This window comes from Camelus ferus, chromosome X, assembly GCF_009834535.1.
Source record: "Camelus ferus isolate YT-003-E chromosome X, BCGSAC_Cfer_1.0, whole genome shotgun sequence".
NCBI lineage: Eukaryota > Metazoa > Chordata > Mammalia > Artiodactyla > Camelidae > Camelus > Camelus ferus.
The window spans coordinates 60,919,163-60,933,815 of record NC_045732.1 but is presented as its reverse complement, the minus strand read 5'-3'; the positions used below and the strand labels follow the sequence as shown (position 1 = coordinate 60,933,815).

Below are 14,653 nucleotides of genomic sequence, written 5' to 3'. Positions count from 1 at the left end.
AGATCTATGAGAAAAGGATGAATCTCCATTTATGCCTATGTTCAAATGGTATAAACAGGCAGTGCAAAAAGAGAAATCCATCTGACTATACCTCAATAAAAAATAGCAAAAAAAAAAAAAAGAGCGCTAAACCCAAATGACAATAAATACACAGAAATGTATTCTACCTCATGATAATCAAAAGCTGCAAGTCAAAATAAATTGGTAAGATTGTGATAAATTCCTCAGGACAAACAGCCTAGTTTCTTCATCAGATAAACTGCACAGGGGCGGTGCGGATACTAAGGAGGAGGAATTCATGGTTTCAAAGAAACTCAAGAGAATATGAAGCAGATGCGGAATGTGTGCCATCTCTGTATCCCTCAAACAAACAAATTGTGAGGTAAAAAAAAGTCACTTATGAGGTATCAGGGGAAAATTAGAACACTGGCAAGATATTTGCTAAATTAAGGAATCACTGCTACTTTGTTTAAGCTGTGATAATAGTGTTGTGGTTGAGTATGTTTCTACGAGTCTTCATCTTTTTGAAAAATTTTTGTATTAAACTGAAGAGATCATCATGATGTATTATTTGGAAAAAATACACATGATTATTGGAAGATTAGCATGGCCTTTGTGAAAGAAAAACCAAGCAAATTAGTAAAGCACTCTAGGTTTGGGGGTTTTTTTAAAGCAGTTTGGCAATGCCTACCAAAATGTAAAGGTGATTAAGGTAACTCAGTAGTTGAAATCTTGCTTATAATAGTAAAAGAAAACTGGAAAGAGGTTCAATGTCCACCAAAAGGAGACTGATTCTATACAACGGAACACTAATGCAGTTATCAAAAAGTCAGAGATGAGAAGGCAAATAATTTAATAAGAAATAGGCAAAAGATTTAAACAGACACTTCAAAAAGGAAAATACATTAATAACCAATGAGCACATGGAAAGATGTTCAACACTAGTCATCCGATAATGCAAATTAAAACCCCATTGAGTTATATTTACCCACTTACTAGAATGCCTAAAATTAAAAACTAAAAATATCAACTCTTGGCAAAGATGTGAAATTGGAATTTTCATGCGTTACTGCTGGAAATGGAAAAATCTACACCCACTATGGAAAATAGTATGCCTTACAAAGTTAAGAACACCACCCAGCAATTCCATTTCTTCATATTTACCAAGGCAAATGAAAACCTATGTCCAGACAATAACCCGAATGTGGATGTTCATAGCAGCATTATTCATAATAGCCAAAAAGTAGAAGCTACCCAAATGAACCTCAACTGGCGAAGAGATAAATTGTTGTATATTCATACCATGGAATACCACTCAGTGACAAAAAAATAAAAATGGAATGTCTATAGTGAAAACAACACTGACATATCTCAAAGCCATTACACTGAATGAATTCAAACACAAAAGACTGTGGTTCCATTTATATGAAACCCAATAAAAGGCAAAACTACAGTGACAGAAAACAAGTCAATGGTTACCTGAGGTGGAGGCAGCGGAGGATGTAGCAGAATTGGATGTAGAAATGAGAAGAGGCACCTGGAAGCTTCTTAGGGTGAAGGAAAAGTTCTACAGCCTAATCGCCATGGTAGTTACACATTTGCTTACAATTACCAAAATTAATCAAATTATGCATTTAAAATTAGTGAACTGCATTGAGGGTAAATCATAATTTAATAAGTCGTAAAAGAGTGAAAAACAAAAGTTAGAGGTGGTTTCCCAAACTCCGGCCCCTAGTGGGGGGTGAAAGAAGCAAAGGTAAAAATCCCAGAATAAATCCTGTGTCCCTTTCTAATTCAGAGTGTGAAGGACAATCAGTCCTCTAGTCCTTTCCCCCAACATCAAAACCTCCTGGTGAAGTTGTACGTTATTTACTTGGCTAACAGCAAATTTTTAAAAAGGATAATTCTTCTAAATATATGGTTACCTCCGCGTTTGTAGCATTACAAAATGGGGGGAAGAAAAGAAAGAACTTTTGAATTTGGGGAAAACAGAATAAGTCAGCTTGGTGGTTCACTACAACGCTGGAGGAATTCCAAGGATATTTCAGCTAAGTTATAGAGTAAAAATTTGGTTTATGTGGCCTGATAGAGCAAATCAAAGTCACCTGATGTTAACTCTAAAAGAACAGTCTCCTGACTATTGAAAAAATATCTTGTAAAAATGCAGATCAAAGGGGGTTATTTCTAGATGCAGTCCATCAAAATTATCTTCACACATCTAAGAATTACTATTGGTACATTTTAGCATTGAGACTGTTATAGGTAGTTAAAACATAAGAGGAGGAAACCAAAAAGTGGCTAAACAAGTCCGTTAAAAAGCAGCAAGTTTAGAGAATAAAATGAGTTTCTATTTTGTAAAGTTCTTGGCAGTAGAATCAGAGTATCCCCAAAGGCTGCAATAAGCAGCGCATGGGATAATCGATTATTTGAAAGTCACAGCATCAACACGTAGGGTTATTGGAAATTAGGACTGCTTCACATATGAATAAAGATTATTCAAAAGAGAATGATACATCATCTAATCGTAGTAGTAAGACAGACACACACACCACACTCTACCCTCGAAAGTATTTAAAGAGCAACAGAGAAGCAGCAAGGGTCTGAAACATACTGAAGAAAAGACTGCAGGCCTTAGTGGTTCTCATTCTTTTATGATGGCAGAACTACAACTCTTTTCTGAAAACTCAAACCCAAGTACAACTGGTATTTCAAGCCAGATACCTTCTGCTCACTCTCCAACAAAAATGGTTAGGGTTTCATTCATTCTCAGCCAGCCCCTTTTGATATTTACAGATAAAACCAAACGAAAGTGTAACCAGGACCACACTGAGTGGAATAAACCAGGGGGCCCCTTTCCGCTCAACTACAGCAACAATTTCAAGGCCAATTTTGGACATATCAGCTTTATGAATGCTATTTTACAGTCTCTGTTTTCATTTTAGTCATGTTCTAATGATTTACCTACGCAAGATAGTTCATGGAAGAAAAACTCCACTCAATGCCCTTATCAGGCTTTTGCACTCTTGCTTATTAAGAAGGATGTCTGTAGCTCTGAAACTAAGAAAGGTTTATTCCAGAAGGTTCAACGCACTGTTTCAGCTACTGCCAGAGATTCTCTGGTTAGACGCAGAGTAATGCTTAAGATTTTTTAAGCTTATAATATGGAAATTCTCAAGCACATGCAGAAATAGAGCTAAGATACAATGAACCACCACACATCTGATACCCAGCTTCAACATTTATGAACTCCTGTTCAGTCTTGTTACATCTATGCTCCCCTTTTTCCTTTCCTGACTTGTTTAAAGCAAATCTTAGATATTGCATCATTTATCTAGAAATACCTCAATGCTCAGGAGATTTTATTCAGTTCGTACAACAGCTTAAAGAGGACACAACAAAAGTAAATAAAATTTCAGATATTAAACCCATAACTGGTGGAAAATTCATCAGGCATTTCTGTTACTAGAAAATGTAAGCAGCTCTTTTGCCCCTTTTCTGTTTGTTCCTCTATCTTCCTTAAACCTTAATTATAAAAATGAGATGACTAGATAACATTTAAACTAACTCCTGACATCTGCTCTACTGAATGTACACAATGCCTTGTCTAACCTGTGGATTCCTCTCCTGGATTAAGAGAAGTAAGAATGAAGAATTAAGTAGTTAAAGAATGACTGACTTTCTACCTCCAGTTTCCCCCTTAGTAAATTTGCAGGCAGACCACTTGGGCAAGACAGTACCCAAAGGAAGATCAGGAGAAGTCAGCAGGTGTGCATACAATGGAAAAATGACAAAGAATTGACCTCCTACCTTTATGATTAACTGAGATTGTTTCCCCTTTAAAAATTGTCATAAAAAAATTATACATCATGACCAAGTGGGGTTCGTCCCAGGGACACAAGGGTGGTTCAACATATGCAAATCAATCAATGTAATACATCACATCAACAAGAGAAAGGACAAAAACCACATGATCATCTCAATAGATGCAGAAAAAGCTTTTGATAAAATTCGACACCCATTTATGATAAAAACTATCACCAAAGTGGGTATAGAGGGAACATATCTCAACATCATAAAAGCTATATATGACAAACCTACAGCCAGCATACTACTCAACGGTGAAAAACTCAAAAGCTTCCCACTAAAATCTGGGACAAGACAAGGATGCCCACTATCACTACTCATAGTCAACATAGTCTTGGAAGTCCTAGCCACAACAATCAGACAAAAGAGAGAAATAAAAGGGATCCAAATTGGAAAAGAAGAGGTAAAAGTGTCACTATATGCCGACGACATGTCACTATATATAGAAGACCCTAAAAGGTCCACACAAAAACTACTAGAGCTGATTGAAGAATTCAGCAAGGTAGCAGGGTTCAAGATTAATGTTCAAAAATCAGTTGCATTTCTTTACACTAACGATGAATCAACAGAAAAAGAAAGTAAAGAAACAATCCCCTTTAAAATAGCACCCAAAGTAATAAAATATCTGGGAATAAATCTAACCAAGGAAGTGAAAGAATTATACACAGAAAACTATAAATCATTGATGAAGGAAATTAAAGAAGACTAAAAAAATGGAAAGATATTCCATGCTCTTGGATTAGAAGAATCAATATTGTTAAAATGGTCACACTGCCCAAGGCACTCTACAGATTAAATGCAATCCCTATCAAATTACCCAGGACACATTTCACAGAACTAGAACAAATCATAATAAAATTTATATGGAACCACAAAAGACCTAGAATTGCCAAAGCATTACTGAAAAGAAAGAAAGAGGCTGGAGGAATAACTCTCCCAGACTTCAGACAATACTATAGAGCTACAGTCATCAAGACAGCATGGTATTGGTACCAAAACAGACATATAGACCAATGGGACAGAATAGAGAGCCCAGACATGAACCCACAAACTTTTGGTCAACTCATCTTTGACAAAGGAGGCAAGAATATACAATGGAATAAAGACAGTCTCTTCAGCTAATGGTGATGGGAAAACTGGACAGCAGCATGTAAAGCAATGAAGCTAGAACACTCCCTTACACCATACACAAAAATAAACTCAAAATTGATCAAAGACGTAAATATAAGACAAGATACAATAAACCTCCTAGAAGAAAATATAGCCAAAACATTATCTGACATACATCTCAAAAATGTTCTCCTAGAACAGTCTACTCAAGCAATAGAAATAACAGCAAGAATAAACAAATGGGACCTAATGAAACTTACAATCTTCTGCACAGCAAAGGAAACCATAAGTAAAACAAAAAGACAACCTACGGAATGGGAGAAAATTTTTGCAAGTGAAACCGACAAAGGCTTGATCTCCAGAATATATAAGCAGCTCATAAGACTTAATAAGAAACAACCAAACAACCCAATCCAAAAATGGGCAAAAGACCTAAACAAGCAATTCTCCAAGGAAGACATACAAATGATCAATAGGCACATGAAAAAATGCTCAATATCACTAATTATCAGAGAAATGCAAATCAAAACTACAATGAGTTAGCACCTCACACCAGTCAGAAGGGCCATCATTCAAAAATCCACAAATGACAAATGCTGGAGAGGCTTTGGAGAAAGGGGAACCCTCCTACACTGCTGGTGGGAATGCAGTTTGGTGCAGCCACTGTGGAAAACAGTATGGAGATTCCTCAAAAGACTAGGAATAGACTTACTGTATGACCCAGGATTCCCGCTCCTGGGCATATATCCAGAAGGAACCCTACTTCAGGATGACACTTGCACCCCAATGTTCATAGCAGCACTATTTACAATAGCCAAGACATGGAGACAGCCTAAATGTCCATCAACGGATGATTGGATAAAGAAGAGGTGGTATATTTATACAATGGAATACTATTCAGCCTTAAAAACCGACAACGTAACACCATTTGCAGCAACATGGATGCTCGTGGAGAATGTCATTCTAAGTGAAGTAAGCCAGAAAGAGAAAGAAAACTACCATATGAGATCGTTCATATGTGGAATCTAAAAAAAAAAAAAAAAAGCATAAATACAAAACAGAAATAGACTCACAGACATAGAATACAAACTTGTGGTTGCCAAGGGGGCGGGGGATGGGAAGGGACAGACCGGGATTTCAAAACTGTAGAATAGATAAACAAGATTATACTGTATAGCACAGGGAAATATATACAAGATCTTATGGTAGCTCACAGAGAAAAAAAATGTGACAATGAATATATATATATTCATATATAACTGAAAAATTGTGCTCTGCACTGGAATTTGACACAGCATTGTAAAATGATTATAAATCAATAAAAAATGTTAAAAAAATTGTCATGACTGAGCAGAATCTTGGGACTTGGTCTCGGGACAGGAATCCACCTTCCCCAGATTGCCAGCTTTTCTGAATAACGCACCTTTCCTTTCTACTGACACTTGCCCCTCAATTATTGGCTTTTGAGCCGCGAGCAGTCAAACCTGAGTTTGGTAACAATACTGATATCACTAATTTGGAATTTCAGTACTGTATCATACATAAAGCAAGTGGAGTGATCATTTCCCAAATAGAACAACTTAACGAGTTCTCCCTCAACATTCCCCAAAGGAGGGGAAAATACCATCTTCTTGGTAAATATAAGGCTCTCAGAATCTTTTCTTTTGGGCAAAAGAACTAGAATATTCCTAATAGAAGTGGATTGAGAAGTGCTTTTGTCATGCATAAATTTAACTGACTTCGTAGCGTTCTTCCTCTTCATCTAAAAAAGTTACAGCTTAAATGTTATAGCTTTATAGAATCTGGCCAGAAAGTCATCATTCCAAGATATCTGACTCCAACATTTCACTGCATTGAAAATAGAAAGCTGCCTTTCATCCTTGGGAGGGCACATACTTCAGGTTCTTGATCACTGAAAGCCTCTCACATGGTGAATACCTTCACTATTACCCCGGTACACGGTCAGGGAAATCTAACTTCAAATACATGAGCTCAAAGACTCGTCTGTGGCTTTATGGATTGATCCAAAGCGTAAGAATGAGTGGCCCTTAGCCAGAGCCTCTGTGAAATGTCAAACAGAGTAGCAGCAGAAAAACCTCAGGAAAAGATTTTATTATGATAACTAGAGTCTGACAAATACACGTTAGAAAACTTGATATTGAAGGAAATGAGCAAGGATGAACACGTAACAACTGTTTTAGAGGTGAGAGAGAGGTCTTGCTGTCTAGGCTGTGACGATGCTGCTGATCGTGCTAGCAGCCCAGATACAGGATTTGCAGAGGCTTATGCTCAAGTAATGCCTGAAAAGCCAGAACCTATGGCATCGAGGGGCCTTAAACAGTCACTGAGCCAGATCCTGACAGTCTAAAATGAGAGAAAGATTTTGCTAAGGATAAAGTAAAAAGGGGCACCCAGGAGAGGTTGACTAGCACAAGAGAAAGCCTTAGAACAAGAGAAAATAGGGCAAACACTTCAGGAAGCACTTGGCTCAAAGCCCTCAGGAGTTAAGAAAGAAGACGGTGGCATTAACATTGCTACAGAATATGCCGACAAGTATGTTCAACAACTCTTTTCCGAGTGCTTTGGGTTCTGAGGAGAGCCCTGGGTATTTATCTATAGATACAGGACACAAAGACGGAAGCTGAGAAACAGAAATACAAGTCTGAAACAAGATGTTTCCCTTATTTCTACGGGCTTCTCAGTGCTGTCGGCCATTGAGTCTTCCTCTTCGAGTCATGACATCAATGATGCCTATAACATTTAGAAGCAGGCATAGTTCAACGGCAATCATCTAAAGTATCTAACATTCAGGAGGGCTCAGTGAAGAGTCATTGAGATTGGAGTGGTTATAACTTCTTTTACATATACCACAAGATATGTGATATACTGCTGGAAATAAAATTATTCACCACTCATAAAGGAAGTGGGCAGATCTCATCATTAGGCCCTTGTGACAAACAAAATATTGGGTTTGTGTGCACCCTGAAATTTCTCTTAGTCTCCCCTACCCCCGATATACACATACACACACACACACCAAACACACACATACACACACACACACATTTCCTCCACCCAAAGAGAATTCTGAATTTTACCTAATATAGGAATAATCTCCAAATCGGGTCCAAACAAAAGAATAAAAGTACAATCGTGAGGAATCTTTATTTTCGGCTCACACAGTTCATTGATCTCCTTTCTTCCTACTTGACCAAAGTGGCACGTTCTATTGCTCTGGGACTGCGTGGGTATATGTGGGTGTAGGTGTCAGTGTAGATAGATAGACAGTCAGACAGACAGACAGACAGACAGACAGACAAGGGGAAAATAGTAACTTAATGTTAGGAATATGCATACTGAAAGACTAATAAATACCACAGCAGCAAGGAGAAAAAAATGAAATAACTGAGAGTGAGGTAGTGTCCATTCATTAAGGAAATGTGTGAAGATTCACAATCATTTGCCTTTCTGCCTTTATGTTTCTCAAACAGTTTAAGTAATACTCATAAATTTTCCTGTGTGTTTCTCATTAATAGAGTTTACTGAAAACATCACTCCCCATGTTACATTAAGGGCAGTTTGTCCTATTTAACAGAGAAAGTTATTTTCACTTAAGGAGTTGAAATTACTGTTCATGAGTTTTTCAGTCTTTCTTTTCTTATATATAATCCAAGAGAATGCATATTGGTCCTTTGTGAGGGTGAGGAGAGTAAGGAAAATATATATGTGCTGACAGGAAAGTATCTCCATGATGATGATGAATAATATTACCAATTTTCAAAAGTAAGGTACATAAAGGTAGGTTTACCATTATGCTTTCCTCGTGAATAATGTATGCATTGACTTGGGTGTATGTGCTGATACGTGTATAAAATATGTTTTAAAAATATGTTTAAAAATATTAATGGCTATATCTGCAAAGTAAGCCTAGGAAGACTTCTGATTTTCATTTTATGTCTTATACACTATTTGAACTTTTAATTCTGTGCATATATGACCTCCATTTTTTAATTAAAAGACCAAAAACCATTTCAGAACAATATGAACAGGGTAATACAATTTTTTGAAAACAAAAAAATAAAACTGATTATATTTCCATAAAAATGTCTGGAAAGATATTCTCTAATATGCAGCCAGCAGCCATCTTGTTGTAGAGGCTTTTTGTGTGATTTTAATTTAATATTTTCTTATTGCTTATTTCTATTTCTTATATTTTTACATTGAATATATGTTACTTGTGTAAAATAATTTAGTAAAATATGATTATAATTTTATCCAATTTTATCCATATTATGACTACTGGACTGTGCTCAAAGAACTCTCATTTTGATTTAAGATCCTAATTGTAATTTTAAATTTATATTGCTTTCATCAGAATTACCTGAATATGAGTGAACATAAACAATGATCTCGTTACTACAGAGGTGTTTAGAGAAGGATAGACTATCGTTCATTGGCCATACTTTTACCATAGTGGGAATGAGGGTGGGGGGCACTTTGCATTTATCTTCTAAAGAGGAATGGTTTTAAATAGGAAATATTACATGGGGGAGGGTATAGTTCAGTGGTAGAGGTACATGCTTAGCATGCAGGAGGTCCTGGGTTTGATCCCCAGTACCTCCATTAAATAAATAAAAATAAATCTAATTGCCTCCCTCTCTCCCACAAAAATGAAAAATAAAATAAAATAAATAGGAAATATTACAGATGAGATGGATAATGGACTAATCCAAAATTTGAACATGAAAAAGACATTAAACTAATGGTTTATCATTTATCACCTCCTGTTTTACTATTGGACATTAGTAATGTCTCAGCATTCAGCAATCACAACTGCTTTTTCACTTTCCAAGAGGTCTTTTCTGCTATGGCAAAAATAATCTTCCAATTGTAAGGTGAGGCAGAGACACCAGAAACCCACATGAGGAAACCTGCTCAAAAGTTCTCATGAACCTGCATTATCGAATGGGCTGCCTGACTTGCTGATTCTCAATGATTAGATTATCACCTGTACAATAATCAGGGCTATTTTCTTGCCTCATATGCTCATTTGGCCTCTAAACTACTCTAAAATGATAAGCCTCGGAGAAGAAGAGAAGTAAAATGAGATTAGTCAGGTCAGTTTCCTTTTACTAACTGTGGTCATTTTTGCTGAATATGAAAGTTGAAAACTGTTTAAAAACAAGAGTGTCATGGGTATTTTGACACGGTTTGCATTGGATATGTGGGTTGTTTTGGGTAGTACGGCCATTTTGATAGTGTTGCTTCTTCCAATCAACACTATCAAAGAACATAAGCTATCTTTCCATTTCTTGGTATAGTCTTCTATTTCCTTCATTAATGTTTTACAGTTTTCAGAGTATAGGTAACCTCCTTGGCTAGGTTTATTTCTAGGTATTTTGTTGTTTTTGATGCAATGGAAATGTTTATGTCAGTTATAAAATTCTGGTTTTTGAAGTGGAAAAAAAAGTGAATGAAGGGCCACAAGTGGCAAAAATAACCTTTTTTATGGGTTGTATTCCATTGCGTGTATATATGCTACATCTTCTTTATCTGTTCATCTATTGATGTGCACTTAGGATGCTTCCATGTGTTGGCGATTGTAAATAGTGCTGCCTTTAATAGCAGGGTGTATGTATTTTTTTGAGTTAATGTTTTCGTTTTCCTTGGGTGTATGCCCAGGAGTGGAATTGCTGGGCTATGTGGTGGTTCTGTTTTTGGGTTTTTGAGAAACTTTCATATTTTCCATAGTGGCTGCACCAGTTTACATTCCCACCAACAGTGTACAAGGGTTCCCTTTTCTACACATCCTTGCCAACATTTGTTACTTTTGTTGTTTTCAATGATGGCCATCTGAAAGTTGTGAGATGGTGTCTCATTGTGATTTTGATTTGCATTTCCCTGATACTGGTGATGTTGAGCAACTTTTCATGTTCCTGTTGGCCATCTGCATTTCCTCTTTTGGAAAAATGTCTATTCAGTTCTTCTGCCCATATTTTAAATGGGTTGTTTATTTGTTTGCTTTTTAATTGAAGCATTGTTGATTTAAAATGTTGTATTAGTTTCTGGTGTACAGCATGGATGGACTTGGAGGGCATTATGCTAAGTGAAATAAGTTAGACAGAGAAAGACAAATACTGTAAGATGTCACTTACGTGTGGGATCCAAAAAAAATACAACAAACTAGTGAATAGACTCACATATGTAGAAAAGGAACTAGTGGTTACCAGTGGGAAGAGGGAAGGGAGAGGGGCAAGACGGAGGTGGAGGATTAAGAGATATAAACTATCAGGTATAAAATAAGCTACAAGGATGTATTGTACAAATAGGGAATATAGCCAATATTCTATAAAAAGTATAAATAGAGTATAACCTTTAAAAATTGTGAACCACTATATTGTTTACCAGTAACATATAATATTGTACATCAACTATACTTCAATTTAAAAAATATGATACTGTAAGATAAATAAAGTTTTAAAAAATGTAAAAAAAAGAAAAACAAGAGCTTGAATCGATCATTTATGGATTTCACTCCTGCATGTTCATTTTTTCCAAAATATTGAATGTCGAGAAATTAATCTTGAGCCTCAGAATTTTAATCTGCTTTGGGCTTTGTATCTTTTATGGAATTTTCCCAAACCACTTATATTGGAAGGCTGATCATGAAAGAAGCAACTAGGAGTCCATTCTCTGAAATGAAAATTAAATGCACATGTAATGCTCAGAATTGCCCATATGTGATATCAATTTCCATTGCTCTCAATACTCCAGAGCAACTAATATTAAAGATTTAACTTTGCCTTTTGGTGTGTGTGAGAGAGAGAGAGAGAGAGAGAGAGACAGAGTGTGTTGTGTGTGTGTGTGTGTGTGTGTGTGTGTGGTGGGGGCAGGGGGAAGTAAAAAGTGAGAGGAATATTGAAAGTGGCGATAGGCCTGAGGTTTGTACGTTAAGCTGTTGGATATTCTCTGGTTATGTTCCAATTAATCTCCAGCAATCTTTTGCCTTTCAGATGTTGTCCTTGGGGCATTCTCAGTATCCCAGGTCTGGGTCATTCCTTCCTTTCTCTTCCTCAAAATAGCCCTTTTGGATCCTTGGAGAAATGAGTGATTTTAGGCAAAAAATATACAGAATGAGTCTAAAACACCATGTTGACAAGGAAGCAAAGAAAATATGAAGGACTTCTGGAGTCTTTCAGAAGCCAACTTGAAGAGGTAAAAATATGAGGTTTTAAAATAACTGCCTTTAAAAAACATATTGATCATCTTTCAATGGTGCAGGAAAAGGAATTCATTAAAGACTGGTTAAAAAAAGAGAGAAATAAAGCATTTATCCTGACTTTTTTGATAAACTGTACATCAGGTAACCAAATAGTTTATAGGAAAAGTTCTCCTTTAAAGAACTTACAAAAATATTTTTAGAAGAATGCCAGTTAATAAATGAAGTAATCATAGACTCAGACTATCACCAATTTCAATCTCCTAATAATGAAAGGCTGGCGGAAATTTTTATAATGCAGGGATCAACTTAACAACACCTGATTTCAGTGATAAATCCTAACATCACTAAAGGAGATAACCAGACATTATATACTTTCTAATGTGATACAATAAGAAAGTTAAAATACCACACTTTAAGTTTTATTAACAAACAAAGCCAAATAATCTTGAATTTGATGCAGCTTCTAGATTGAACTCTCAATTTACAGGCAATATAGGGGATGGAGGGACACATTTTTGTTTCGTTTCTCAAATACCACAGGGCTGCAATTAGTAAAATCAAGAATGTCAGAAACTCTATGAGACAAAAAAATCTAATTTCCTGAAAAAATACACAGCAAGGGAAAAACAATGAAAAAGAAATTTTATATACTAAAAGAGATTTGAGAGACATGTAAAACAAACACAACCTTTTGATGAAACTGCTTGGATCTGGATTCAAAGAAACAACTATGAAAATGTCTAAAACATGGGTAAATTTGAACATTAATTGTATATTTGATATCAAGTAATTTATTGCTTTTTGTTTTAGCTGTGATAGTGATATCATTTTTTTTTTTTACAAAAAGAGTTCTTTTGTTAAAAGATACATACTGAAAAGTTCAGGGATAAATTGATATGACGGTTGGGATCTGCTTCAAAATAACCCAAGGAGGGAAAGAGTGGAGTTACAGGTGACATATGACTGGTTATTAGTTAATAAATGTCTGGTTGAAGCTGGATGAGGTGCACACATGGCTCATTATACTGCATTTTCTACTTTTGCACATGCTGGAAATTTTCCATAATTAAAAAAATACCATGTTTAGTTTCAGCATTAGATTACAGGCTTCTGAACACAGTGGGTATAAGGAAATGAGCGGCAGAATGACTAGTGTTCCAATAGAAAATTTCCTTTACTTATAAACAATAGAGAGAATAATAAGAAATTCAAGCACAATAGTTTTAGAAGCTAGATTAGCTTATTTTGAACAATTACGCTATGCACATTCTATGAGGGATTAAACTTTAACACAGCAAGGCTTTGAAGATAAATACAAGTTTACTTATGTATAAATCACTACCTTAGCCAATTCAATTCTGAAAGTCCATGAAGAATACTTCTAAGGTTTAGGAATTTCAATAGTCAGATAATGTTATTTGATCTATTAACGTCTATGATAAAAAGAGAAAGTGAGCGTCTGATCTTTTGCCACACTGTAATAAACTGGAAATCAATGAAAATTGGATTGTTTTGAGCTAAATGTATGCCTTCTTGCTATGCTGCTTTTTTTCCTCTTTTGTCTTAATTAATGCTTTTCCCCCTGATATTTCATTACAGATCTGGAAGGTAGGTAGTGCAAAATTATGTAGGCCACGGCCTCAGAATATAGCACAAGAAACAATGTGTTAGAAAACTAAAATCAATGGGGAAAATATTAGTTAAATTTTAGCCCACTTACCAAAGTCAATCCTTTCCAAAGCTGTTTCCATTTGGTTTCCCTGATGCAAGTTTGTATTTGGTGAAACTACAAAATAAAAAACAGGAAGAGTTGTCAATGTCTAAGCTATTGAATCAGGCTTAGTTAGCAGTCTGGATGTATCAGTCTAGACAAGAGCAGTGGGCAGAATTTGGCTCTGCGAGGGGCAGAAGAGCACTGAAGCAGATGAGGGCAGTATGTTACCGAACGCAAGTTCCCGCAACCGAGGCACAGTGAGGCCAAACAAAACAAAACATCAGAGTCTGGAGCAGAGAAAGGTTTACTGCATGGATGAGCTAGGAAAATGGGTGGCTCCTGTCCTCAAAACCCCGAACTCCCCAAAGGGTTTCAGCAAAGCATTTTTAAAAGCCAGGTAAGGGGTGGGGGTGGGGGTCCCAGAGTATGTGATCAGCTTATGTACGATTCTCTGATTGGTTGATGGTGACCAATCCTTAGGCGCCAGAAGGTCTGGGGGCTACGCACGCTCATGATCCTCAACTAGTTAATTTCTCCCATTCCCTTGTGGCTTTAGAATCTGAAAAACTCAGGAAATATGTATGAGATACTATTATCTGGGTACTTCAGAGAAGAGCTACAGCAGAGGCTATGGGGGAGGGGGTCTGTCCCGGGAAGGCCCCATAGGGTCCTGCTCGTTATGTATACACCAAAGCTGCCTTCAATCTCACCATAGTGCCAAATAAACACATGAAAAATGAAAA

The 14,653-nt window shown here is 36.4% G+C and overlaps 1 long non-coding RNA gene across 1 annotated transcript in view; it reads right to left on the bottom strand.

Moving 5' to 3' along the window:
• LOC116661826 overlaps positions 1-14,653 on the bottom strand; it is a 202,094-nt gene that overhangs the window by 179,454 nt on the left and 7,987 nt on the right. Inside the window, exon 2 of the long non-coding RNA XR_004317812.1 lies at positions 13,917-13,982. This is a non-coding gene — a long non-coding RNA (uncharacterized LOC116661826). The remainder of the gene's footprint in view (positions 1-13,916; positions 13,983-14,653) is intronic.